At 51.5% G+C, this 25,398-nt stretch overlaps 1 pseudogene; it reads left to right on the top strand.

Moving 5' to 3' along the window:
* Positions 1-16,217: 16,217 nt before the first annotated feature.
* LOC102944619 lies at positions 16,218-21,654 on the top strand (annotated as a pseudogene).
* Positions 21,655-25,398: the final 3,744 nt, after the last annotated feature.

The raw sequence follows: 25,398 nt of genomic DNA, 5'->3' as shown, positions 1-25,398 counted from the left end.
CTTCAAGGATGCACATTGAAGGTTTATCCTTTTCACTTTAAATCCACATTTGCACGTTGGTCTGGGTGTTGGAACAGGCTCGGGGTTCGTTGTGACAATGGGGCTCTGGGTACAAGAGTATGGTTATGGGAGTCTAGATATAGGATATAGAGGTCTGAATAGAGGTATGTGTATTATAATATTTGAATCGTACATTTCATCTGAGAAGATCAAAGAAGTCAACTAACATTAATGAATTTAACCTCACAACAGGTACGTATATGTTGTTATTCCCATTTTAAAGATGGAGAAATCGAGGCCCAGAGAAGTTACATGACTTGCCAAAGATCACATAGGGAGACAATAGCACAGACGAGAATAGAACCAAGATCCCCTAACTCCCAGCCCTGTGCTTTAGCCACATGCTAACACTTCTTCCCTGCAAGGGTCAGGTCTGTGTATGCGGGCACGCATGGCTGAGTGTGGGGTCTGGGTCTGGAAGCACGAGCAGATGGGGTGTGAGTTGGGTAGATAAATAAGGCTATGAAGAAGCAGGGATGGGGTAACCCACAGCAGTGCAGTGTAGATAACTAACAAGCAGAAACCAAGTAATCAGACCACAAATGCAAAGCCCTGAATGTTTGGTGGGAGGGATGAGCTCAGTCAGAGACGTATACACTCCTCACTCTTTCCTTTTTGGTTTGTATGAGGGGGAGCTCAGAATCCAAACTGGATCTGGACTTGGTGGCTGGGATCAATCTCTGTTATGAACTAAACTAAAACCCCCACTCCAAACACACCCAGATTTCTGAATCTGAACTCTACAGCTCGAGTAATATAAAAGCCATGTGCTTCCTCCCAGCCCACCTATTCCAATTGCCAGTTACTTTCAAGATTCCCGCCCCCCTCCACCCTATGTTGGTGCACAGAGGAGTGAGGAACACAGAAGTATCTTGTGTGTTGTGGGATCCAAACTTTCCCGAAGTTCAGGGGTGTTTGGATCCGGTTATTATGGCCAGAGAAACAAGTGTAACCCACACACCTCCTGGGTGTGGTGTTCTGTCCCATCTAGTGACACCGAGACCACTTAGAGAGAGAAATGAACGAGTCTGCTCTACTGACTTAGCTAACAGGCATATGGCTTTTAGCTCATGCACTAAGCTCCAAAGGCCCCAGGTTCGATCCCACCCACCGAAGACCAGCGTCTGTCGGTGTTACACAAGGACAGCCAGGATAATCAGGTCCATAGAGAAAGCTGCATGAAGTACAAACTCTTATCTATTAACACCATATGCTGTCACAATACTACGGTACAGTCAATTAATTTGATCTGACTGATAGCAGCTATATAGGTCTAGAGGAGGTAGGCAGGCAGAACACAAGAAATACACTGAAGGAATTAAATCAAGGTCCAGTGATCATGTTGCTGGGAAATGGATATTCCTCATCTCTCCCAACAATCTGACACATGCCTGTTACTGATGGAGCCAAGTCCAATTATGTGTTGTGTGGCTTTGATCCTTAAGACCCATTGTCAGTCACAAAGCACATTTATTAAATATTATTGGTATGATGCTAGCAGCCAGAGGCCCCAGCTGAAGCTCAGGGCTCCATTGCATTAGGTGCTGTACAAACACACTGAATGAAAGTTCCAGCCCCCAAAAGCTCATCAGTTAACAGACATAAGAAACAGGTGGATAAAACAAACGAGTGGGTAGAGGGGGGTTGGGATGACAAGAATCATAGACTATCAGGGTTGGAAGGGACCTCAGAAGGTCATCTAGTCCAACCCCCTTGCTCAAAGCAGGACCAATCCCCAGTTTTTGCCCCTGATCCCTAAATGGCCCCCTCAAGGATTGAACTCACAACCCTGGGTTTAGCAGGCCAATGCTCAAACCACTGAGCTATCCCTCCCCCCATAGGACATATTAGCACAGAGTGGCTGTGTGCACAGTTCAGTGTAATCAATCAATAGCAGTGATCACAATACAGTAGATTCTACTTATTAGCTACCTCTTGTGCCCAGCAAAAAGTTGCCCTTATCTGGAATAAGGGGAAGGCAGGTTTGTAGGGCTGCAGCCAGGGAAAGAAGCACTGGGACATGCCTTCCCTGGTTGCAACCCCGCAAATCTGCCTGCAGCCAGGGACCTGCTGCCCACACAGGAGTTAATAAGCTGGGGCACATGCATCCCTGCCTAAAGGGGGAACCTCTGCTGGAGTCCCAATGCTGCAGCTGGGAGGGGAGATTGCAGACAGGGGACTGCAGCGGCCCGGATGCTGGGGCATTCCATGGGGACCAGGGCACGGGGTGCCTGCGGAGCTGCATGGTACCTCTCCCTGTGCTCTCAGGGCTGCATCCTGCCTTGGCACCACAAGGCTAAGACCAGGGAAGGAAGCACAGGGACAAGGCAAGGCTCGGCCCTTGGTGCCAGGGCAAGGTGCAGCCCTGACAGCACAGGGAGTGGTACTGTGCAGCTCCATGGGCTGCTCAGAAATTGATGAAATTATGGACAGAGAAACATTGCATTTGGTGCCAACGTGAACATTTACTGCTCTAGGATACTAACAGTGTTACTCTGTGGTCTGGAAGCAGCTGCATGAAAGGAAACAGACCTCAGAAGGCTGGAGGCAGAGGAGATGAGCATTCTTCAAATGATGGCAGGTGCAGAGTGGAATGATTTTCAGACAAATGAAGAAGTCAGAGGGAGTGTAGGATGGGAAGTCAGAGTATGGGATTGGCTGCGATCAAAAAGATTACGACAGTAGGGACACCAGAGAAGACAAGCAACTAATAGGATGACACAGAAAATAATGCAGGCACTACCAAGGTCAGTCCGACCTAGAAGCCAGCCACCAACTAGACGGCAGGCCATCATACGCAGGGACATAACCAGGCTGGGCTTCAAGGAGGAACAAGCCCGGGGCAGGAAGGAATGGTGATGCTGTACGGCTTCTTGCGTCTGCAAAGATGCTTTGGGATGAAAGACAGACACACACATACGCAATCAGCCTTAGTATTTGCTTGTATTTTCCTTGGTAGAAACTGGAATGCCTAGCTGTTGCAATGAAATGGATAGACAGACAGGTAAATGGAGTGTTTATACCCAATACTAAGATAAGCAGGTGAGGGATTAACTATGGGCCTGTTAGAGTGTTTCCTAATATTTGGCTCCCGGAGACTTTATTTTTTACTCCGCACCCGGTACAGCGGGATGAAACAAACAATCCAAATTGAGAAAAATGAGCCTGATTAGAAAAGATCAGGAGCAAAGGAACTGAAATTACTGGGCGACAAATGAGATAGTTCTTGGGGCTGGATTTGGAGTTTCTTTTCTGAAATATTGGACTAATATTTGGCAGGGACAAAGAAACAAAAAGCTTGAAGTGTCCTCTTTAGGGTCCATGTTTCTGTGCTGATCCAATCTGTGCGCTCATCTCCCCATCATCAGCCACACCTGATTCCACTGAGATGAAGTGGGGTGGAACCAGAGGTCACCCGCCTCAAAGCTTTGGAAGTTCAGCTTGGATAAGCACTCCAAGCCTGGCTCTGTATCCGTAACTCTTGGGTCTGCAAAACTGGTCTGAAAACCACAGCCAGAGCAGCTTTCTGTGCAAAGAACTCCATATAAAAAGCTGAACGGAAGAAACCATTTGCAGCACACAACAGTGAGTTTTACTGGCCCTACAAAATCCAGGAACTGTGTTACATAATCTCAAGCACCTTGTACTGGCATCTCATCTATTGACTGTTTGTATGGATATGATTTTTGTCACAGTAAAGTTAGGCAAAGTTCACAGAGCCGTCATGGTAAAAATGTATAACATCAGGGCATGCTCACGGCAGGGCTGAAGCCCAAGCCCCACCGTGCTGGGCTGAAACCAAAGCCCGAGCGGGGCTGAAGTTGAATCTAAAGAAGTCTTGGACATCTGTTAAAACCACAGAATCTGTGACCTCCATGACAAAATCGTACGCTTAATTCTTTGTTGGCAGTGGTGCTGTAGACGTGATGGTCCCAGGATATGAGAGACACAAGGTGGGTGAGATAATATTTTCACACCAACATCCCTCACCGTGACAGCATTGCTGCCCGCCTCAGATATCTGCAAGACAATGAACACCGCTCATATCCACCCCAAGCACATCACCAACCTCATCCATTCCATCCTCACCCAGAACAACTTTACATCCAACAGCAAACCCTTCGTCCAAACCTGGGAACAGCCATGGGTACTAGGCTGACTCCCCAATATCCCAACCTCTCCACGGGCCAGCTTGAGGAAGAATTTCTGGAAAAATGCAAGATGAAACCGACGCTGTACATGAGATATATCAATGATATTTTTGTCCTCTGGACAGACAACCTAAACTCAGTCAGAAGTTTCCACAACATTTTCAACCACCACCACCCACCCATCCAATTCTTTCTAGAACATTCTCACGCCAGCACCAATTTCCTGGACACCATAAACAGCTTCAACAATGGAAACCTACAGACAACTGTATACAAGAAACCCACAGATCACCACACCTACCTTCACAGATCCAGTAACCACCCAAACACACCAAGACATCTGTTATCTACAGCCAGGCACTCAGGTACCACAGAATATGCAAAGAGAAAGTCCAGGATACACACTTTAACACACTAAAATCACCATTGCTAAACAAGGAGACTGCATCAGTCAACAGGACACTCAAATGCCCTGAGAGAACCTGCTTCAATACAGGGGAAAAAAACGCACTGATCACACACCCCTAGTTGTCACCTACTAAACCATACCGGAACCCATACTATCATCAAGCAATTACAATCACATCCTGAAATAAATCTTTCCCAAACCCCCAGCCTGCCCAAGGGTATCATCAGAAGCAAACTCCCCACAGACCAGGATACACCAATTCACATTAGCCATCATACAGGTACCTCTTGAAACTGGAATGCCCTAGAACAATGGGTCCCAAATTATTTCATGCCAAGACCCTCTTTCGGCTCACTTATGTTACCAGAGAGGGGGTGGAGTTGCAGAGAGAGCCTGCCCCGCACTCACCCCACAGCAGCAGCTCTGGCCCCTGGCACACTGGATCGCATTGCAGCACCTGACGGAGGAGGGTGACCGTGCTAAATTTGAGTGAGTGGTGGTGTGATCCTATATGCCAGAGGCCAGACCACAATGCCCAGAGTGGGGGGCCAAGGCCAGCCAGCCCCAGGGACAGAAGCCACTTCAACTAGGACGTATTCTGGCATTCTTGCATTTTGCTTTCCCCCCCCTTTTTGTCCATATCTTGCAACCTCCTGGTATCTTTTTGTGACACCCCCTTGGAAATGCTGCCTTAAGCATTCCTTGTGCCTGGACTCGTGATGGCTAGAGCCCACTGAAGGCAGGAAATGGAGGTATTTAGTAGCCCCGCAGATAGGCATGTCCCAGCCGTGTTTACATCCCTCCTAACCCATTTTGCTTTGGCCCATTATGCTCATGGCCCGCTCACAGAGAAGTCAGATAAAAACAGAAAATACTCTTGCTGGAAGGTCACAACATAACACGACTTTATTTCTTGGAATCCAGAACCCTAACACACAAGAACCGAAAAGAGAGTGCGAAGGGCCCCCAAATTAAGTAGCCTTGCAGCCTGGTGCACAGGGTCCCAGCGCAACTCAGGTCTGGCCCAGCCGCCCCACCGTTGGTCTCCAGGGGGCAGACAGGCCATACCTGGTCACTTGAAATATTGGAAGGGATGCAATTAAAGTGATCGCTTGTTAATGTAAGCTTGCACTACATCACGTGGCCAACCATGGTTAGACCCGCCCCACCCCTGAGGCTTGGGCTATCAGGGTTTTGTCCCACTTTCCTTGTGGGACTTTGGGGTCTGGGCCTGCTGCAGGGCAGAGTGTACCCATCACCTTTGGGTCCCTCCTGCAGTATTTGGTTTCCTCTTTCCCCTTGGCTCTGGCCCAGGGTCTGTGCTGGTTGACAGTGTTTAGTCTCCCACTCTCTTGGGTCTGCTCCGGCCAGCAGTCTGCACTCTGGGCCTTGATTGGTCATTAGCCCAACAAAGAGCCCTTGCCACAGAACCTTTGGATCATTGAGGGGATTAGGAGAAGCAGCATCGGTGCCCCTCTTCTTCTCCCTCTGGGACCTGTCTGTGCCTCCCCAAGACCAGAAGAGCGTAGGAGCCAGATTGTCAGTGAAACATCCCATTAGATACCAGAGTGGAGGGAAGTGCTCAGCTGGTGCCAAGGGAGACATAAAAGCTCCCAGACGTGGGCCGCGGGTTGCGCATTTTCACTCCTCTCCACACCCCCTTGCAAATCCAGCAGAGGAAGGAGAGAACAGCAAAGAGCAGGAGAAGAGCTTTTCACAGGAGAATGCCCAGAAAACAAGATGCTGCCCAAGGCAATTGACAGAGCAATTGTCTATTATCAATAAATCATGCCCACGCATAGATGACATGGGGGGGGGGGGGACATGCGGGTCAAGTGCCACATAGATTTATGCTTGGCCTGCCAGGGGCAGTGCAGGGAGGGAGAGGGGCTCAGTCCTTCTCCCGCTGCGCCTGCCCCCTGGCACTCCTGCCCCTGTACTGGGCCCAGCGGGGAGTGGAGGGGGCAGGACCAGCTGCTTCTCACGCTGGCCACTCCGGGTCGCTGCTCTGTGCAGCGCGGTGGCTGCCTGAGAGAGCCTGGCTGGGGAGGTGGCCAGGCCCGGCTGCCAGGCACAGGGGCTGAGTGAGCCAAAGTCTCCCCTCCCCCGCAGCACATTTCCAGCCAATTCAGCCCCTGTGCAGCCCGCCACCTCCCCAGCCAGGCGCTCTCAGGCAGCCGCTGCGCTGCTGGAGTGGCCAGCTTCAGCCACATGAGAAGCGGCTCTGTCCCGCTCCCGCCCCAGCTGCCAGGGAGAGGGGCTGAACATTGCGGGGGGTGGGAGGCGCAGCAGGAGAAGGACAGAGCGCCCCCTGCAGGTAACTCTGGTGGGGCGGCAGAACGTGGCAGCCCCGGGATGGGCTCAGGACGGGGCCCGCTAGGCAGAGGAGACACATGGGGCAGTCACATGTCCTCCCCTTTAGATTGTGCCCCCCAGAGTCATCTACATGCACACACCACACTGCTCTGTGTGCTGGTGGGGGCAAGGGGATTCGAAGACTCACCAAGAGGGTCTGACAGAGTTTACGTTAAAAGAAATCCAAAGCCAGCTACTGTCTCTGTCAGCTGAGCTGAGCAGAGGAGACTAATCCACAAAAGCTGTTTAATCCAACGGTGGCATTTAATCTTCCAGAGAGAAAGACATGGTTTATGTCATCACACTCTGACTGGCAGAGGTGACACTTGCAGGCAACATTGCCTTGCATGGGCGTCAGCTCTTTTAGAGCTACAGAGCTGTGGTTTCATTTCGAAAAGTAACTCGGACCGGCATTCTGGGGCTCCGTGTTTATTATTCTTCATTGACTCCAGCTCAAGCTGTGATTTGTTTACAAGGAGGAAGAGATTTGCTTCCTCTTAACAGCCAACCTCGCTAATGCAGCCTGGGATCTGAGGGTCAAGCTGGGTTCTTTCCATCTCATGCAGCATCACCTGTAATAAGTTCTGCAGGACAATTCGGGCCCTCAATTCGGCAACTCCACTGCCATTTGACTGTGTCCTTTTTGATGTCTGTGCAACCTCTAAGGGCTTGCCAAAAGGGTAACTCACTAGAGCTCACTGACTATCCTGTTGATGATGCACAAGGAGGAATAGATGCTGGCTTCTCCTCTCTGTGCTGGCTGTTGTTCTGTGGCAGAACATGGTCAGTTCCACACAATGAATTCCCACCAATGAAGGCCTCTTCTGCAATGCTCATGTCCGTCCATCTATCCATCCATCTCTGCAGGACACGCTATCCAGGCCACTTCTCTCCTGTTTCTGCTTCGTGATTTCATAACCAGTGATTTAAACAGCAGGGCTGCTTTTTCACTGGGAAACCCTGGATAGACTCAAGAGAAAAAAAAATCCTCCTTGGAAAACATAATCCGTTTACAATGAGTCACATTATGAAAATAGCCACGTTTGTTCTGCCATGTTACACTGACATCAGGAGCAGGGGAACAGTTTAACAGCTGAGGAGTTTCAGTTTGCGATGGTTAATTTGCCATTGTGAATAGTCTCCCTACAGGCAAAGGGCAGAGGTGAGTGTACATGGTGAATTTCAGGCTGAATCAAAAACACTAGAAACCCAGGGTAGCTCCTCCAGGGGCAGGGACCAAAGATGTCCACTTAAGGGTGGATTTTTTTTTTTTTTTGGCCTTCATTTGGATAATTTCCCAGCAACTAAAGAGTTATTGCATTGGCTTCAAGATCTGCATCCTAGTGCTGATCACGGACGCTCTCTTTGCTATAATAGGGTTGTGAGCGTTAGTTTCCCCATTTTACAAACAGGGATCGAGTGCTTACCCACCTTACCGGGCTGTTGCAAGGCTTCCTTTGTTACAAAGCACTTTGAAGAATTCCCCTAAAAGAGCACTGAAGGGCAAAGCAACGTTGTTCACTGCTAAATCAGAGCTGCCGAGATGCTCCAGTTAGAGCAGGAATAAAACCTAAATGTACCCCAAAAATCAGGGCAGGCAGGCCCAGTGCTCTGGCGTGGACGGCTCTGGACTGCCCCCTACCTGTCTTTGCGGGAAGGATGCATCCTACAGAATCTCTCAATGGTACTTCAAAGACTCCTGTCACCATGGTACCTAAGCATCTCACAGCAGTTCAGCTTCAATGAGCCTGTCCACAGAAGATTATAATCACATCGGCGCCTTTCAGTGGGCATTCTTTTCACCCTTACTTCCCGTTCCCCTCCTTGCGAAAGCGCCTAGAGGATTCAAGTGAGGATTATCGCCTTTCTATAGGGCTTTTGAAGCAACCTATACATAGTAATAGAGAATGTTATCACTGCTACATAATTCTATATGCTGCATCAAAAACCCTGTAGAAAAGCACTTGAGGTCCTATTGTCTATTAAATCCTCTCGGGGTTTTTTGTTTTGTTTTTTTTGAGTGATTTCTATATCTCCCCAGTGGTTTCATTCCTGTTCAATTCAATGGGACTGTTCCAGGAGGGTTTCTCTTGATGGTTCTCCTGTTTCCCCCTCCGATCCGCCCCATCCATACTTTGTACCACCGTCTGCTCAACAAAATGTGAGCAGACCTGACCATATAAGGCTGAGAGCGCTCCTTTCTGCCAATAGGGATCCGGGATCTTTGGGGGTGTCTCATCTTTCGGTGGCATCTCGTTTTCATGCCTCCGTTAAACATCCATCCCGAGAGTCGAGGCTCCTGTATATCTCTTGCCGCTGGGGAACGCAGCTCATGCTGGATCGAACGCTGAGGACACAGAGTGGTTGCTCTTACATTGTAGCTGTGGCTGCAGGGGTCTAACATGGCTTGCATTTTCAGCATGCCCATCGCTTGCTCCAAGGGATATTTATTTGCTTGGGTGCTATTAGGAGGGGCTGTTGCTAAAAAGCCTTGGCTCAGCTGACTGGTGTGGTGGGGGATGCCCGGATAGACCCCATCCCTGCCCCTGGAGGAGAGCCAACAGTCAGGCCTGGTGGGGGCAGTTCAGGGGAAGAGCCATGGTCATTCCTGGCTCTTCCCTGAGCAGGTGGAAGCCCCTATACATGAGCATTACACTTTGGTCTATGTGGCTAACTCCTCGCTCTGGGCAGTGAGTTACTATGCAGTGGCAATATTCCCCCCCGGTGGCTTTATGCCATGGCAGAGGGGGCATGGGTAGGAAAACAGCCATGCTGGGGCTGGTGGGGAAGGCCTGACAGGTGTGTGCCCGGCCAAAGACCCACAGGAGTTTGCCCCGTTGCTGTACGTGCCAGTCTCCCATGAATACGCGCCGTTCTGCTCTGCAGCCAGCCATACATCGAGCTGGGGCCAAGGCCCAGGCATACAGGTGTCTGCCGAGAGGCTGCTCTTTATGGCCTGGCCCCAGTCACATGACACAGGCCAGGGCTTCATTGACTGGGCCACACTCAGGGTGCAGTAAGTCCAGTGGCTGCCGTTACAGGAACAATGCAGCAGAGCAGAGGGGCCTGGGAACAATGGCTCTGCCCGCGGGAATGCGAGGGTTTAGCCTGTGATTTAAGCTGCCCGGTTGCAGCAGAGAAGGATTACAGGAGCTTTGCCGGGGCTCAGTGATTCATACTCCAGCCTTTGGCTGACGGGGATGTGGGCTGAAATGAGGAAAAGGGTTTCACAGATGCGGCTTTGAACATCAGCCTTCCCTAGCAGCAGGGACCAGCAGCCCACGTTGTCCCCATCAGGCCCAACTAAGCTACACCAGCACTAGCCACATGCCAGAATTCATCCCTCATTCAACAGAGGCAGCCCCTTCTGCTGAGGCCAGAGCCACTGCCAACGAGACAGGTGGGGAATCAAGCCCCGGAAAGATTTCAAAGAACGCAGTTCCATGGCACTGGGGGGAAAAAAAATCAATGCCAACCCCTCAGCCGGAAGGTCAACTCTGCAGAGGGCAGTACGCCTTGGACGCCTGCAGAATGAAGAGGTGCCAATGCAGTGCTGGGTGGGCAGCGCTCGCTGAAGGCTCCGCCTCTCTCTCACCGTCCAGCCACGCTGTGAATTATAGCTGGATATTTCTGCACAGGGTTGGATGTGTCGTGCTCATTCAAAGAGAAAGCCTTGAGTGTATTAGTGAGAGCTGCAAGCGGGCATATGGAGCTACTGGTGCTAGAATTCCACTGAGGCAGGGCAGAGAGGGACAGCCGAGAGCTGGTACGAGCCACAAATGTTGACAAACACAACACGTCCCGTGTGCCTTCCCCCACTCTATTCACAGTGCAAGTTCATCCTTGAAAGGGCTTGTCCTCTTTGCAGAAACGAATCTGTCCAGCCAACCAGATGATTTCCCCTGCTCCAAGAGGTTCAGATTCATAAATTATACAAGGGTTAGTTATTTTTTCCCTTCTTTCCTTTGGAACTTCCTTCCCCTCCAGAGTCCGTAACTTCCCCGGCTGTTAACTTTCAGAGCATGGTGCACGGCCCACAAGAAGAATGGTGTGGGGAAGGGGTTAGGGTGCTAGCCCCCACCACAGGCAAGCCCGGTTCAATTGCCGGCTCTGCTACAGCCTCTGTGTGACCAGGCCCAGATGAAAGAATTTTGGGGTGCTGTGCACTATGGAAATTGGCCCCCCGCATCTTCCTTCAATTGGATAGCCAACGTGAGATAAAAGACAATAACCGCCTGAGGCAAAAATTCAGCGTCCCGCCCCCCCCCCAGTCATCCCCAGCACAGATGTTCTTCGCTATGGGGCTCAGTGCGAGCCTGATGTTTTGGTGGTTATGGTAGAAGCGTGCGGGCCAAGTGCCAGATGACAGCACCACTCATTCAGGTTTGGCCCAGCCATCCCTCCGTCCCGGCAGGGGGATGCGTGTGGGTGAGATTGGAGTGAGTGGCATTGTGACCTGGTGCCACTCAGGGCTTTGTTGCCACTGCTGTTGTTTCTTTTTCTGGTGATAGGGGGCCCTCCTGAGGTGGGGACCCCGTGCCAGGGCACTGAGCGCACGTTGGTTAATCTGGACATGAGTGAGACGTGGGGCAAGTCACTTAGTTGCTCTGTGCCTCAGTTTCTCCATGTGTACAAGGGGATAATAGCACTGCCCTGTCTCACAGGGGCATTGCGAGGATAAATATACTGACAATTGTGTGGTGCTCAGATACTCGGGTAAGGGGGCCATGTAGATACCTAAGAGAGGTAGAGTTTTGTTATGTGGTTTGATTTGATCTGAGGGGGTCTATTTATTCGTATATTTTTAAAGGTCGTCAAGGGTGACTAGAGCATGGGACGGCTGCACTTTGACTGGAGAGCAGTAAGCATCCAGAGCCATAAAAAACAACAGGTTCATAGCACTGGCAGCTAAATCCCCTCTTTCCCCACCGATCGGGGGACAGGGTGAGCAGTGCTAGCTTCCCCCCATGTGTGTGCCTCAATCCTGAGCAGGCAGGACCAGCTCTAGGGGGCAGGATAGGTCCTTCTTCATGGCCCATTTATGGCCCTTTGCTGAGTCCATCGAGAAGGGGGCCAGTGGTGACAGTGGTGTCGGCCCTGGGGTGAGCAGAGAGCTCAGCACCGGTTAGCGCACCTAGAGCCATGGATAGACCTGGCAAAAGAATAAATCAAACAACAAGCCCAAGCTCATGTCAGGGGGTTCAGTTCAGCCCTGTGGCAGACAGATGGAACAGACCCAAAGAGCCCCGGTTGGTGGACAAAGCTGGCTCTCCTCCAGTAATGAACAAACGTCAGAGCGCCTGAGCCCGGGGAAGGTTAATTGCCTAGGAGAGTGGTTCTCAACCAATTTACCATTGTGGGCGGCATATGCGGTTCTCTGCGTTACGTGGGCCGCATCCACGCGATAGATATACTACCTGGATGGCCCTGAGGATGTCACACGGGCCGCAGCTGTGTGCTGATTGGGCTGCAAGCACCCAGCGGGCCGCAGTTGAGAACCACTGGCCTAGGGCACACGACAACGGCACGTTCTGACTGCTGCACAATAACTGAAACTTGAGCCTATTAACTCACCGCAGGAGAAATTCCCTCCGGCCACAGCCCCGCGTCCGAGCACAGCCTGCAGGCTGAAGCGGTGAAATCCCAGGAGAAGGGAAGAGCCTCAGGGCTATTGAGATGCCTCTGCTTCAGGGAGCCTGGCAGCAGCAGAAGCTGCAGACCTTTCTACGGAAGAAGCAGGGCCTCCATTCAGTGCACGGCAAAGCTACTTTGCAATACGCTTCATGCACAGACCGGCCACCCACTTGGGAGACCGGGCAGGGCATTTGCTGTTAGAAAGAATGTAAAGCTTCTCCTCCTGGGCCTGCCGTCGGTTACAGCTGTGGATACGGAGCCCGGCTGCTACTTTGGGGTGGAGCCCACTGGCCAGAACGTGTCAACGTGCTTCTTGCTGGCTTCCAAGCACAGGATGAGCCCGCAAGGAGACTGTGTTCAGACTATGCATGGAAAATCCAGCTGCTGGCAGATGGTTCCACCTTTGACTTCAACTGCGAGCTCTCCGGGGCAGGGGACTGTCTGTCTCTTTGTTCAGCGTTTGCACAGCACCTAGCGCAACGGGGCCTGGGCTGGGATTGGAGCTCCTGGGTGATACGGTCAAACCAGTAATAATTTCCTATCCAGTAGCCCTGGGCTTGGTCAGGAATTCTGAGGGGGGGGGAGGGGGGGAGATCTGCAGGTGGGTCACCAGAGGCTGCCTGCTGGATTACACCTCACCCAGTGAGAAGGAAAAGCAAAACCTTGTGGGAGTTGGGGCAGGGGAGTAATAGCTCCCTCCCCATCCCTCACTTCCTACAGCTGCTGGTCTCTTCTCCTGCACTCCCAGAGTAGCCAGCTCCCCAGCCCTCCTTCCCGCCCCTCCCTGGCGTGCAGACTAAGTGTTGCACCAGGATAAGTCAATGCTGCAATCTGGATAGACCAACCTGGGCTAGTGGGGCCCAAGCTAGCACGCTAAAGATAGCCATCCGACCGGACATCCCAGCTTGGCTTCTCACACCTAGGGAGTCAGGTGGGCTTGCAGCTGCAGTGTAGACATCCCCCGAGGCTGCTCCTGCTGTGGGGCTGGAGATGAGAAACAACCAGCAGCAACCCCCTGTCCAAAAGCACAAGCCCTGCCCAGCATCTGCCCTGGGCACCCTTCCCACCCGCAGTGCCCTCTCCCAACACCAGCCATACCCTGAGCAGTACCTAAGCAAAGTCTGGGATTTTGCACCATGACCCCACGCTCACAATCCTTGGAAACTACAAGAAACCCTGGGTGGGTTGGAGCGCCTGGGGGAAAAGCTGAGACCCATCTGCTGCAGATTCAAACCAGGCCCCTTGAAGTTCAGCTCCAACACTGAGAAGTGACTAAAACTGGGACCTCCTAACACAGCAGCTCTGTGCAAATCCTGGCAGAGCTGGGCTCACGACAACGATATCCTGTCAGAAAATGCCGATTGGCTGAAAGCAAAACGTTTTGTGGAAATGTGTTGATGTCAACAAAATTTCATCGGGGGGGAAATGTTTTAAAAATGATCGATAACGGTCTAAGCTCTCCATTTTGAGATTTTCAGGACGTTTTTGATTTTTCATTTCAAAACAACTTTTGATTTAGAATTTTTTTAAAAAAATTATCTTGTAAATGTGGCCTGACACTTTGACAAGAACGTTGGAAATTGGAACCCTAAAATGTTTCAATCAACCCAAGATTAACTTTATTTTCCAGAATTTTGTTTTATGGGAAATTTCCATTCCCCCGCCCCGTTCTGAAGGGAAATCTCGTTTGAGTGTTGCAGATTTTCCTGCAAAACAAAGTCTGGTTCTCCCCCAGCTCCTAGCCGGAGTCACAACTGTCAACTCCAGAGACCACAGCAGCCTTACACCCGTTTAGAGCCACTACAGCCAGAGGAGAGGAGCTGGGTTCTGTGCCTTCTCATGCAACATCCGCAGACTTGCTTGCTAAGTTCTGGTGAGTTACAGCTTTGTAATGGAGATAGCACAGATTCCACCAAGCACCTGATACAGTCTGCACCACCTTTCCCTGGCGACAATGTATGAGAAGGTTACAATATGGACACAGCTTCTACCTCTGAAGGCCAGCTAAAAGAAAATCCTGCCCCCAGCAGTTTTGTCTCCAAAAAGGGAAAAGTGCTATAGACTCCAGGAAGTCGACTAAGGGCTTTGCTATTGCTATTGATTTAAAGTGGAAGGTGCTCGGATACTACAGAGATGGGTGTAGTATATGAGAGAGAAAGAGAGAGAGAATCAGTCTTGCTTGGCTGTCAGATCTCAGACTGGCAGCTAAGGAAAAACAAATCTTTTTACCTTTAAAGTGACTCTGTTTGGTCTGGAATTACCGACACCCGATGGAGATGCAATGGTGCCATTTTTACTGTCACTCCTCAGAGCAGAGCTGCACTTTAAATCAGTACCCAGGATGTCTTGTAAACCCAACCTGCCACTGTGGCTTTAACAATTGTAATATTTATTACGTAGCTGACCACTGACTAAGGAATTTCTGGGGTTCTCTTCCATCCTTACGTAGATGCCACACCCAGTGAGGGCAACGTACCTTTTAGGGATCCCTGATATTATATAGTAAGTGCGAGGGACTCACTGAGACAATGGCCAAAGCATGGTTGTATCGGATGGCCTCAGCCTCTATGTAGGATGTGGCTGAAAGATTCATGCTGTAATCAATACACGTGGGAGAAATGCAGTTCTTACCTCTTCCTTGCCCGTGTGCATTCAAGGCCTCCTCAGCACCAGTGCTAACGTGGAGCAACAGCAGCACTGCTTCAGTGTCAGGGACTTGCTGCAGGGGGAGGGGGTTCTCTTCGTTTGGACGGACTCCCCCAGGATGCCCCAGACCGTCTCTCCGGAGTTGGGAGCCCCAGTATCCTGCCAAAATACAAACTGGGATAACGACACACCATGTGCTTAAACAGCCGCGGCAATTAGATCCAGCATTATTCTTCTTCGCTTCCTCTCCTAAACAATTACATGCTGTTGCTGTGTGCTGCTAAGCAGCTGATGCATTCCACCCCAGAGGTGACTCCATCACAAAGGAAGGGGATCTTCATCTAATCTGTTCTGGCAATCTTTTGTTATAAAAGGCACTGTGGAAATGTAAGTGATCACACTTTTATTCATGCCACTGTTAGCTAGGGTTATGCCATGCCCTTTCTTCTGATTTTTATGGCCCTCCTATTACAGGAATGAGGCATTAGACAGCATTTCCTTTTGGTCTTTTCATGCTTCTCTGCTCACTTTTCCTGGAATACGTGTTCCAGCTGCAGGTTCAATACCTCTCCATCCTGAGAGAGGCAGCAGGTTTAAAAATAGCCCCCCACCATGCCCAAATCAAATGAGGGTATGTGCATCTTGCACAGCGGCATTAGCCTCTCAGCGCCCCCCTAAAGCACAAAGGAAGAGCTGTGCAAAATTAAAATTACAGTGCAAGAGCCTAGAAAGAAAGGAGCAAAGATCTCCCTGTAGAAATACATTTCAAGAGGCAGAGCCCAACACCCAGTGTTGCTAAGGGAGCAGGAGGTGCCGGGTGTGTGCATGCATCCGCGTGGGAAGAATGTGTCAGTGCTGGTTTTACCTCCTCTCCTCTGTTCCGAAAAGGGACAAATCCCACCTCTTGGGGGGCTGTCAGAGCAGCAGATCCCACGTCTCTCCAGCTCCAGCTCTTGGAAAATGCATGGATTTACCAGCATGGGGAGAGAGAGGAGTCTGCTGGAACAGATCATCCCAGCTCTGCTCTCAGCTCAGAGCCTAATACCCACCTCATTGAGGACTGGCAGGGACCCCTCAGTGGTCCAGCCTTATCTTTGTTAACAGCAGCTAAGATCTGCCTTGGAATTAAACCAACTCTGCTTCCGATTTACATTCTAGCATCTGCAAGGAGAGCAGATCACCCTCACGTCTCTCTCTCCCTCTCTGTCTCTGGGAGGCTATCAGATCCTATTGCACAGCACTCGGGCCACTGTTTATCTGTCATTTCACATGCCAGGGAACTTTGGACAGGTCAGGAGAAGAGCAACTCTCGCTCGCAGCTTCAGTTCAATTGCTGACAACTTAAAAGCCCCCAGGGTCACAAGGACCACTTAGAAGGCAATCAGTAAATAAATGCCTGAATTTTCAGGGGAAGGAAAACAGCTTGGACAGGCAGCTGCATCAGGGATTATTTCCAGCAGAGCGATTGCTTCCCCATCTATCTGCCAGCTACAGCTTTAATATACGTTAGGGGCTCTAGCCTTTGGACTTGAAGACGGCTGTCTGCAGATAACGGACTCCTATCTTCACTTCCATCTGTGGTCCTTGAAGGCTGTCTTCTGCAGGGTGAAACAACATACCGCTGAGGGAGAGTGGCAATTGTTTTTTTAGAGGCTGTAAATTTGTGGGCACCGGCAAAAAATCAGAATGATGCTGTTATAGTGACAGGGACCTTTGTATCTAACGCAGCCCTGTCTGCTCAGCTGCATGGAATCTGTCTGCACGTCTGACGACAGCGTCTCAACACGACATCTTCACAGTTAAGTGCATCTATTATTATGCTCTGGGGCTGGAAAAATCCATAATCGCAGAGAGATGGAGCTGGGTCAATGCACTTCTGTGCCCTGCCACCCTAAGAATGCCATGGATCATGCCAATGCCACGTCTGAAGTCCTCGATGACACCAGTGATGTCTTGGTCACCTCCTTCTTGGGGTGCATCCTGGCCGTGATGCGCTTGGTGGACACAGTTGGCAACATCTACACGGTGGTGGTCGTGAATCTCTCCATGACGTTCACTGGCTCGATGTACATTTATATTGTCAACCTGGCGCTGGCAGATCTCCTGTACCTGTTGACCATCCCCTTCGTGGTCTGCACATATTTCGTGAAGTACTGGTACTTTGGAGATGTGGGTTGCAGGGTCCTGTTCTGCCTGGACCTCCTCACCAGGCACACCAGCATCTTCATCCTCACCATCATGAGCACCAAAAGGTGTAGTCAAGGTGTAGCTGTAGTCAAGCCATTAGACACTATTGGGAGATCCAGAGACTACCGGAGGGCTGTCACCTGCCTGATGTCCTTTCTTCTTGCCTTCCCAACCATGATCCTCATAGACCTCAGGACGAGCGACCAGGGCGGGGTGACCAAGCGCATGTGCCACCCCACTTGGCAGATGGAGACCTACAAAGTGTACCTCACCATCCTTTTTAACACCTGCATCCTGGCCCCTGGGCTTGTCATCGGCTACTTATACATTAAGTTGGCCAGGACATACTAGAGATCTCAGACTGCTGTTTTCACCACCAGGGAAATGAACCGGTGCACCCTGTACATGATATTGAGCATCGTCCTGACCTGCTGGGCTTGTTTCATACCCTTCTGGCTCTGGCAGCTGCTCAGCATCTACTACTACAAGCCAGAGAATCTCACCACCACCACCACGGTCTACATCAATTTCATCGTGACCTGCCTGGCCTACAGCAACAGCTGCATTAACCCTTTCCTTTACACGCTGCTCTCCAAGAATTACAAAGAGTACCTGAGGAGTCGCCAGAAGAATTGCATCAACCTCTCCAAGATAAAGCCCAAGAGGTGCTCCTCGAGGAGGTCCATGGTCTCTGGAAGCCACGCATACACAGAATCCATAGCCATCGCTCAGATCACAGGGCTCACTAACGAGGATGTCTGCACTCTGTGAAAGGTGAGTCGGTGTGAAGGGGAAGGGAACTATTTAATGGTTCGTGCTCATGGGTTTTATTTACGTTTGGTACCACCTGCGTGGCACAGCTGCACCAGAAATTACATTCAAATGTAACACACTAGGTATGAGCAACATATTCCCCTCTGGTGGCCGATCCACATAGAGGATAAGAGCCTACTACAGCTACCAGCTAACCAAGTTACTTATTGGGAACATGGTAGAAGCCCAGGCTTTGGAGCTGAAAGTCCTGAGTTCTAGCCATGTTGCCCCCACATGGTGCTGGTAGGTCATTACACATGTAGACGATCATTACAGTAGCAGCTCTGGTCTACATTATGTTTATGTAACACTCATTTCGAGTCGGTGTGGCAAGGAAAAGAAGGCTACGTGGCACAAGCACTATGCCTCAGTTTTCTGGCATCCAGCACCAGCCAAAGGCTTTAAGGATCGCTTAATACTTGGCAGTCACTGCTTCTCCACATTAAGAGAGAGCCTTTAAATCTAATGTAATTGAATGGAAAACACAGATGCTGCTTCCCCCGCCCCCCCTCCCGTAGAACCAGTTCATTTCATTTGTGTTTGCATTTTAATCAACATCTTTCCCCTGAAGAGCCCAGTGTGTTAGAGCTGATAGGATGTTAATAAACAATGACAATGTCACCACAATAAAGAGGTAAAACAATAGCTCCCAGCCAAAAGAGGCAGAATCTCTGACCATTGGAAGAACCAGGTTCCCAGCTTCTCTTTTTTGGGGAGTATCTCAGATTATCATTAAAACCCAGTCTCACTGTGACCGTTGAAGTTCCACTGAAAATTATTTTAGATTTACTAGTAAAATGATCTACAGGCAAAATGCAGGGCTCTGAACTGAATTGATCCTTTCAGTTCTGTGCCATCATGCTTTCGGGATTGTTTTGGACGCGTTGCTTTTGACAGCTATCGAACGACTGCTAAATCCAGACCCAGAAGGCTGTGACCTTCCCTCGTCACACCCACACAACAGAAGTTAACTTTCAAGGACAGAGTCAATTCTACTGTGCATTTTAGTGCCCTGGCGGATCTGACAGGCTGGATGTGGTTCTAAGGCCTGGCCTATGTTACATCAGTTTACCGTTTCCCACCATTGCTACCACCGCTGTATGGTCTGCCAGTGGAAGGGCTCTAGTCTAGGCAGGCTGATAGCATTTTAACCACCACAATGACTAAGCCTGCTCCGAGCAAGTCTCCACAACAGCGGCGGCTGGGAGTCTGTCTACACGGACACTCTCCCAGGCGCTATGACTGGTGGGACTTCGCTGCGGGTAGCAGTGGTGGGAAATTCAGGGGAAGTCAGTCTAACATAGGCATGGTGTTTGCACAAGCAGAAACATGGTTTCCCTAGGCCACAAGGGGCCTTGGAAGGCCTGGCCTAGATTAGGGAATTTTAGTGACAAATGGCTTCTCTTGCTAACACCTACTGGGAGCCCTAATGTAGACACTCCCCTGGCTCCAGTGTGCGTTCATTAACATGTTCCACCAATTGTCCTTCTCTGGAGGCAGCCCCCTCTGGAGGCCTGGAGGAGTCCCTCTGTGCTGGCCAGATGGTGCTCGCTGCTGCCCTCAGCGAGGCAGCGGGGCTCCCAGACGGCCATGTCTGAGCCCTTTGGGGCAACTGCTTTTGGCCTGACCCGTGTCTGAGGCCACTAGGCTTCTGTCTGACTGAATGCCTCCTTGCCCTGCGTGCAATTCTTTGTAGGCCAGTAAAGATAACTAAAAATCAGCTCTGGAAAAATAGCTGCAACCTGCAGAGATGGTCCTGATCCAGGTAAGGTGTGGAGGGGGACAGGCTGCTGGCCTGAGCTTCGCACTGCATCACTTGACTGGCTCGTGCTCTCACAGCCATGGATGCTCTCCCCCATCCCTCTCCTCACACATCCACTGACTCTTCCCGCTCGTCTCGCTCCCCCCCACCTCCTCTCCCAGCCCCTAACCTCCCCCCAACAGGTGCCCACTCCAGCTTTCACCCCCACCCACCCTCAGAGTTATATCCACTTCCGCCCACCCACACAGGCACATCCACTCGCTTGGCCCACCCAGTCGCTCTCTTCCTGCGACCCTACCGCCCTCCACACACCTCCAGCCTCGTGTGCACTCCCTCACAGAGTCACCTTCCAGGCCCGTTCTGGTCTGACCCAAGACAATCGGGCCCCCGTTGAACAGTTATTTCCCCATAAGATCCTCGCCACTTGTTCTGTTGCAGGGATGCTCAGACCTCAGGGGTTCAGGAGCCAAATTAGTGACCCAAATGAGCCACAGTGGTGTGAATTCATTATCTCATTTACTGCAGTGCTATAGATTCAGATTTAAACAGTCTGGCGGGGAGAGATTTAGTTTATATACATATATAGTATTCTCACAGCAAAATGACTGGCCAAGTATTATTATGTTATCAACTACAGGTGGTTACTAAGCTAGTAAAAGCATCCTGATTGATTAATAATTAAGTCACAAGTTGTGTTAATATCATCCGCTGCAAAGAGCCACAGGAGACGCATTAAAAAGCCACTTGCAGCTCCCAAACCTCAGTCTGAGTATCGCTGTGCTCGTGTCCCCTTCCCTCTCTCTAGGGTCCATGGGGAAGAGCTGTGTCCCTATCAACTCACCTCCCAGAAGGTCTTCTGTCGCTGCGCTCTCCTTGGGAGACAGAGGCTGGGGAGGAACAACGGTGCCAGACCTCCTGCTGTCACTTGCACCTATGCACCTGCCCCTGTTCTACTGGTTCCTGCCCCAGCAGTGATGGTTGCCATCTAACTGAGCTTCTTCTGTTATAAGGTCCCCCTCAGCCTGCTACTTGGGCACCATCATGAAATTAAAATGAACACAATTAACATTTTCCCTAGGCAGGCAACAAACTGACTCTGCTATCCCTGCTGGCTGACTGACAGCACCCAATGGTAACACCCCAGGAAGGAGAAGCTGGTTGGACAATGGCGCATCGTGTACCCTACAGGTGACCAAGCTCAGCAGAGAAGGTTAAGCCCTGGGACCTCACAGCAGGAGAGCGCTGGAGGTTGTAACCACTGTGACGGGGCGCGTGGGGAGAATATGCGGTGGACGAAGGGCTGTGCATGGTACAGATGCTGTCGGTGGACCCCAGGGAACTCTTCTCCCAACAGAAGGGCCAAAGTTAAAATGCCGGACAAGCCCAGGAGGCGGGTGGGTGACCGGCTGCAGTGCGGACTCAACCAGGCTCCCTGGACTCCGCTCCCCTGCGACATCAGAGTGAGGAACGGCTGTGGCCCAGCCCGCCCAGCTCTGCTGCATTCCTCTCTCGCCACGCACAGGGCGCCACGAGGTGGGCACTCAAGCCCATTGATTGCTAGCCCCCCTCCCCCCCGCGCCAGACGTTGCATTTTTATTATTGGGTGAAAAGGTTTCATCAGTAAAATAAAAATTCGTGGAAAGAGAAGGAGACACTTTTCTCTGCACGTAGGGGCAGCTCTCGGTTGGGCCAGAGCTGAGAGCAGGTCCCTTTAAATGGTGTGGGTGGGAGCAGTTTACGAGGCTTGGCCCAGAGGGGGACGCAGGAGTGGGGGGGGGGGGGGGGAGAGTGGGCCAAGCCGTGTGGGCACTGCCAGGAAATGGGAAAGGGAGGGTCCCACTCAGAGGTGGACTAAGATCTCCTGGGGCCCTGGCATCGGAACTGTGGCCCCACCCCAGCCCTTCCGCCTGCGGTCCCACCTCCATTCCACCCCTTCTGCCTGTGGGCCCTGCCCATGGCCCCACCCCATTCCACCCCTTCCCCTGTGACCCCACCCCTGTTCCACCCACAGCCCTGCCGCTTTCTGCCCCGAGACCAGAGATGCTGTGCCCTGCTGCGACCCCGGGGCCGCAGTGGGAAGCAAGAGCTCCTCTAGTCCCGGGGCCACGGTGGGGAAAAGGTTTTTCCGGGGGTTGCAAATTGGCTGGGGTCCCTGAGCACAGGCCCCATTGGCCCGTGTGGTAATCCACCACTGGTCCCACTTTAGAAATGGGGAAATTTAACCTACGAGTCAAGATATACATCCGCCAGTCCCTCCCTCCCAAGGGCTGGTCAGGCCCAGAGGTCCTAGGTTGGAAGCCATACTCCAGCCATTGTTCTGCTGGAGACATGAGTTCTCAGGGCCACTGGGAGTGGGAATTCATCACCGTATTTAATGGGCTCTGTATACAAAACACAGTGGGCCCAGCCCCACAGTCCTTGCTCAGGCAAAACTGCCAGTGCCATCACCTGAGGCTCTGACCCACTCCCCTCACACAAGAACAAGTTCCCAGAGTCACTGCCATGCCAGGGGGCCGTGAGTCACAGACAAACGTGGAACATGATCACCGTCCTGCAGGGACAGGCTGGTGGGGGGATCTGGAGATTGGTGAGTGGATCTGGAGTCTTTCACCAGTGGGTCAGTGGCCCAGATCTAATCCAGGTCAGCAGGGATCTAAAGTTGCTACCACTTTATTGCTATCTGAAGGACACCATGCAGGAAACTACAGCTCGGTGAATGGCTGCCAGTCGCTCACCTGCTGGGCCCAGAGAGGTTAACAAATACACAGCATGACTAATGGCTTCTTCCATGCCAGGATCCTATAGCACTTTACAAAGAGTGGCCCCTTTGCGCTGGGGAGGTGTCACGCCCATGCGTGACAGCAGGGAAGTACTATCCCCATTTTACAGATGAGGGCACAGGCTGATTAAGTGCCCATGCAGGGAAAACTTTAGCAGAGCTGGGAACCGGACCCAGGACTCCTTACTCCCAGCTACAAGACAACCCTTCCCCTCCATAGCACCACTCAGTCAGTTGCAAGCTTGGTGCCCGAAGGGCAGGAAGCAGCCCATCCATTTAACTAAAGTCTCTCTGGTTGCATAGATTTGCTGTGAAGCTTGGAAGCCACAAATCAGCCTCCTCACTGGTTTTAGTCCACACTGCAGAGGACTGTCCCAATTTAATATCTAGGCATTTCATTGAGGTGCTCCTTACTCCCTCTTCAGGTCCGTCACACAGCAAGCGGCAATGAGTTTCAGATCCCGCTCCGCAGACTCGGGTTCACGCTCTGGCACTAAGAAGAGCTGTGCAGGCCAGAGAGGGGGGTGGGCTCCAGTCTGAATCACAGCGTCTACACTGCTGGTTTTAGTGCCGTGGCGCGAGCCTGGGTCTGTTGAGCCGGGCTCTGAGCCTCGCTGCCGCGGGCTGGGTAGATGTACCTTCCAGACCAGTAACGAAGACGTACACTCAGAACGGACCCCACGCTGGTCCCTGCGGTGCTCCGGAGGCAACTGCCCCACTCGATGCGCTGCGAGCCACAGCTACCCTAGCGCTTCGGATCCGAGGCCACAGGCCAGCTTTTCTGTGCAAGCCCTGATTGGATCTTTAAATATGATTCTGTGAGACTGTATCTGAGGCTTTACTGAGATCCCACTCTGCTGCACCACCTGCGGGCCCTTTGGCCCGGCCTTTTGTAATCCTTCAGAACAAAAAAAAAAACCAATCAGGCTTGTCTGGCTGGATTTATTCTCTCTAAACCCCCGGTGGTGCCTCTTTAGGCACCTGTTTCCTTAGTGACTCTCCCCCCCGCCCCTTACCTTTGTTCGTCCACGCTCCGTTTTTACATCCGCCTATTACCTCCCTGCTTGGCTGCAGCGGCCTCGCGCTCTGTGGAGCAGGCCTTTGATTCCTGTGCGGGGAGCAGAAAGCCAGTTGCCCTCACACTGCGCACAATCAGCTCTCCACTGGGCTGTAGCTGCAAGCACAAGTACATAGGCCCCGTGGGCCCATCCTGCCCAAAATCTCTCACAGGATTGCTACCACGCTTGGAAACTCAGAACACTTTCACTCACCTAGATGCATTAAATACAAAGTACCAAAGTACGTCCTGACCTTTAGAAAAAGAAACCCTAGGCATTTGGGAAGCTGTTGATATAACATCATCCAACATTTCTAGAGTGTCTTTTCAGTCTGAAGGATCTCAAAGAGCTTCACAAGCTGCCCCTACACGAACCACTGCCCCCACTACCTAAATGTTACCACCTCTGGTGAGGAAGGCAGCATCATGTCTCCCTTTAGTGGCCAGCTCAAGCAAGGCTAAAAGCCTGCTGCGTAGAAATGCCCTTTTTGAATTCACGCCGATACCACAGTGATGAGTGGAGTGGAGAACCTGTGTAGAAGAGAAGGGGAGGAGAGGACTCCTTTAGCTCTAGTGGTGGGTGCTTGTGTTTTTGGTGCTAACGGGTACAGGTCCAGTGTTCACCAATCCCTGTGGTGTCAGTACAGACGTTGCCAGCAGTCAGTAACACATGCAAAGCAACACAGCCCAGTAGTTTAGGACAGGAAGTGAAAGCCATCTCCAATTAATCCAACACCCAGGGGTGGTGAGGGGGAGGGAGAATAAATCATATCCACAAAGTTTGGGGGGAAAATCCACCTCCTGGAGGGGACAGGATTGCTAGGGAGAAGCGAGCAGTGCATCAGGAGAGACCTCAGCAGCGACTTGTGTGTGAGCTCCCACCAGCTGCATCCTCCAAGTCTCCACCAGCTACACAATTAACGGACAGCGATGACGGGGCTTGATTCAAATCAGGTCAGGATCCCGCAAGCCTTACAAAGAGAAGCCAGGCTGCAATTCCTGCTAGCCTCACCTTGGGCATGGCCGCTTGCCCATCGCTTCCCTGAATTAGTGGGGCAATGGGCTGTTACTGTCTTTCCCCCCCCACCGAGGCCTTAAATCATTTCCTAACACCGAGGTAAAGTTGCCTGGGCAAAGGGTGGAACCCCCAGGAGGGGCGTTGCAGCCATGACGACTCCAGGACACGCGGTACCAGAACGACACGTTCCACTCACCCCAGGGAAGATGAAGGGATCGTGGCTGAATGATCCTTTCCAGCATGGTGAATCTCGTAATGGCATCTCTAAACGGAGACGTTATCCCAGGATGAGTTCTTGGCATAGAAAAGAAGCCTGAGCACCAGACGAGAGCCCTAAATGACTGAAGGACACTGCTAACGAAATGGGCTGATCCTGACCAATATCCCTCGGAGTTCGTCGGCTCTCCATTTCACTTGTCCCTTGCTGTCTTTGCTAGGTTTATGTGGAGTGGGCCTTTGGGCAAGGACTTTAGAACACAGGATGTGACAGGCCAGAGCAGCCGCTTGGTGCCCCAAGTCTGTTATGA

Source organism: Chelonia mydas, chromosome 10 (assembly GCF_015237465.2).
Source record: "Chelonia mydas isolate rCheMyd1 chromosome 10, rCheMyd1.pri.v2, whole genome shotgun sequence".
Lineage (NCBI taxonomy): Eukaryota > Metazoa > Chordata > Testudines > Cheloniidae > Chelonia > Chelonia mydas.
The sequence above is the reverse complement of the archived record's forward strand: the minus strand, read 5'-3'. Positions and strand labels throughout refer to the sequence as shown.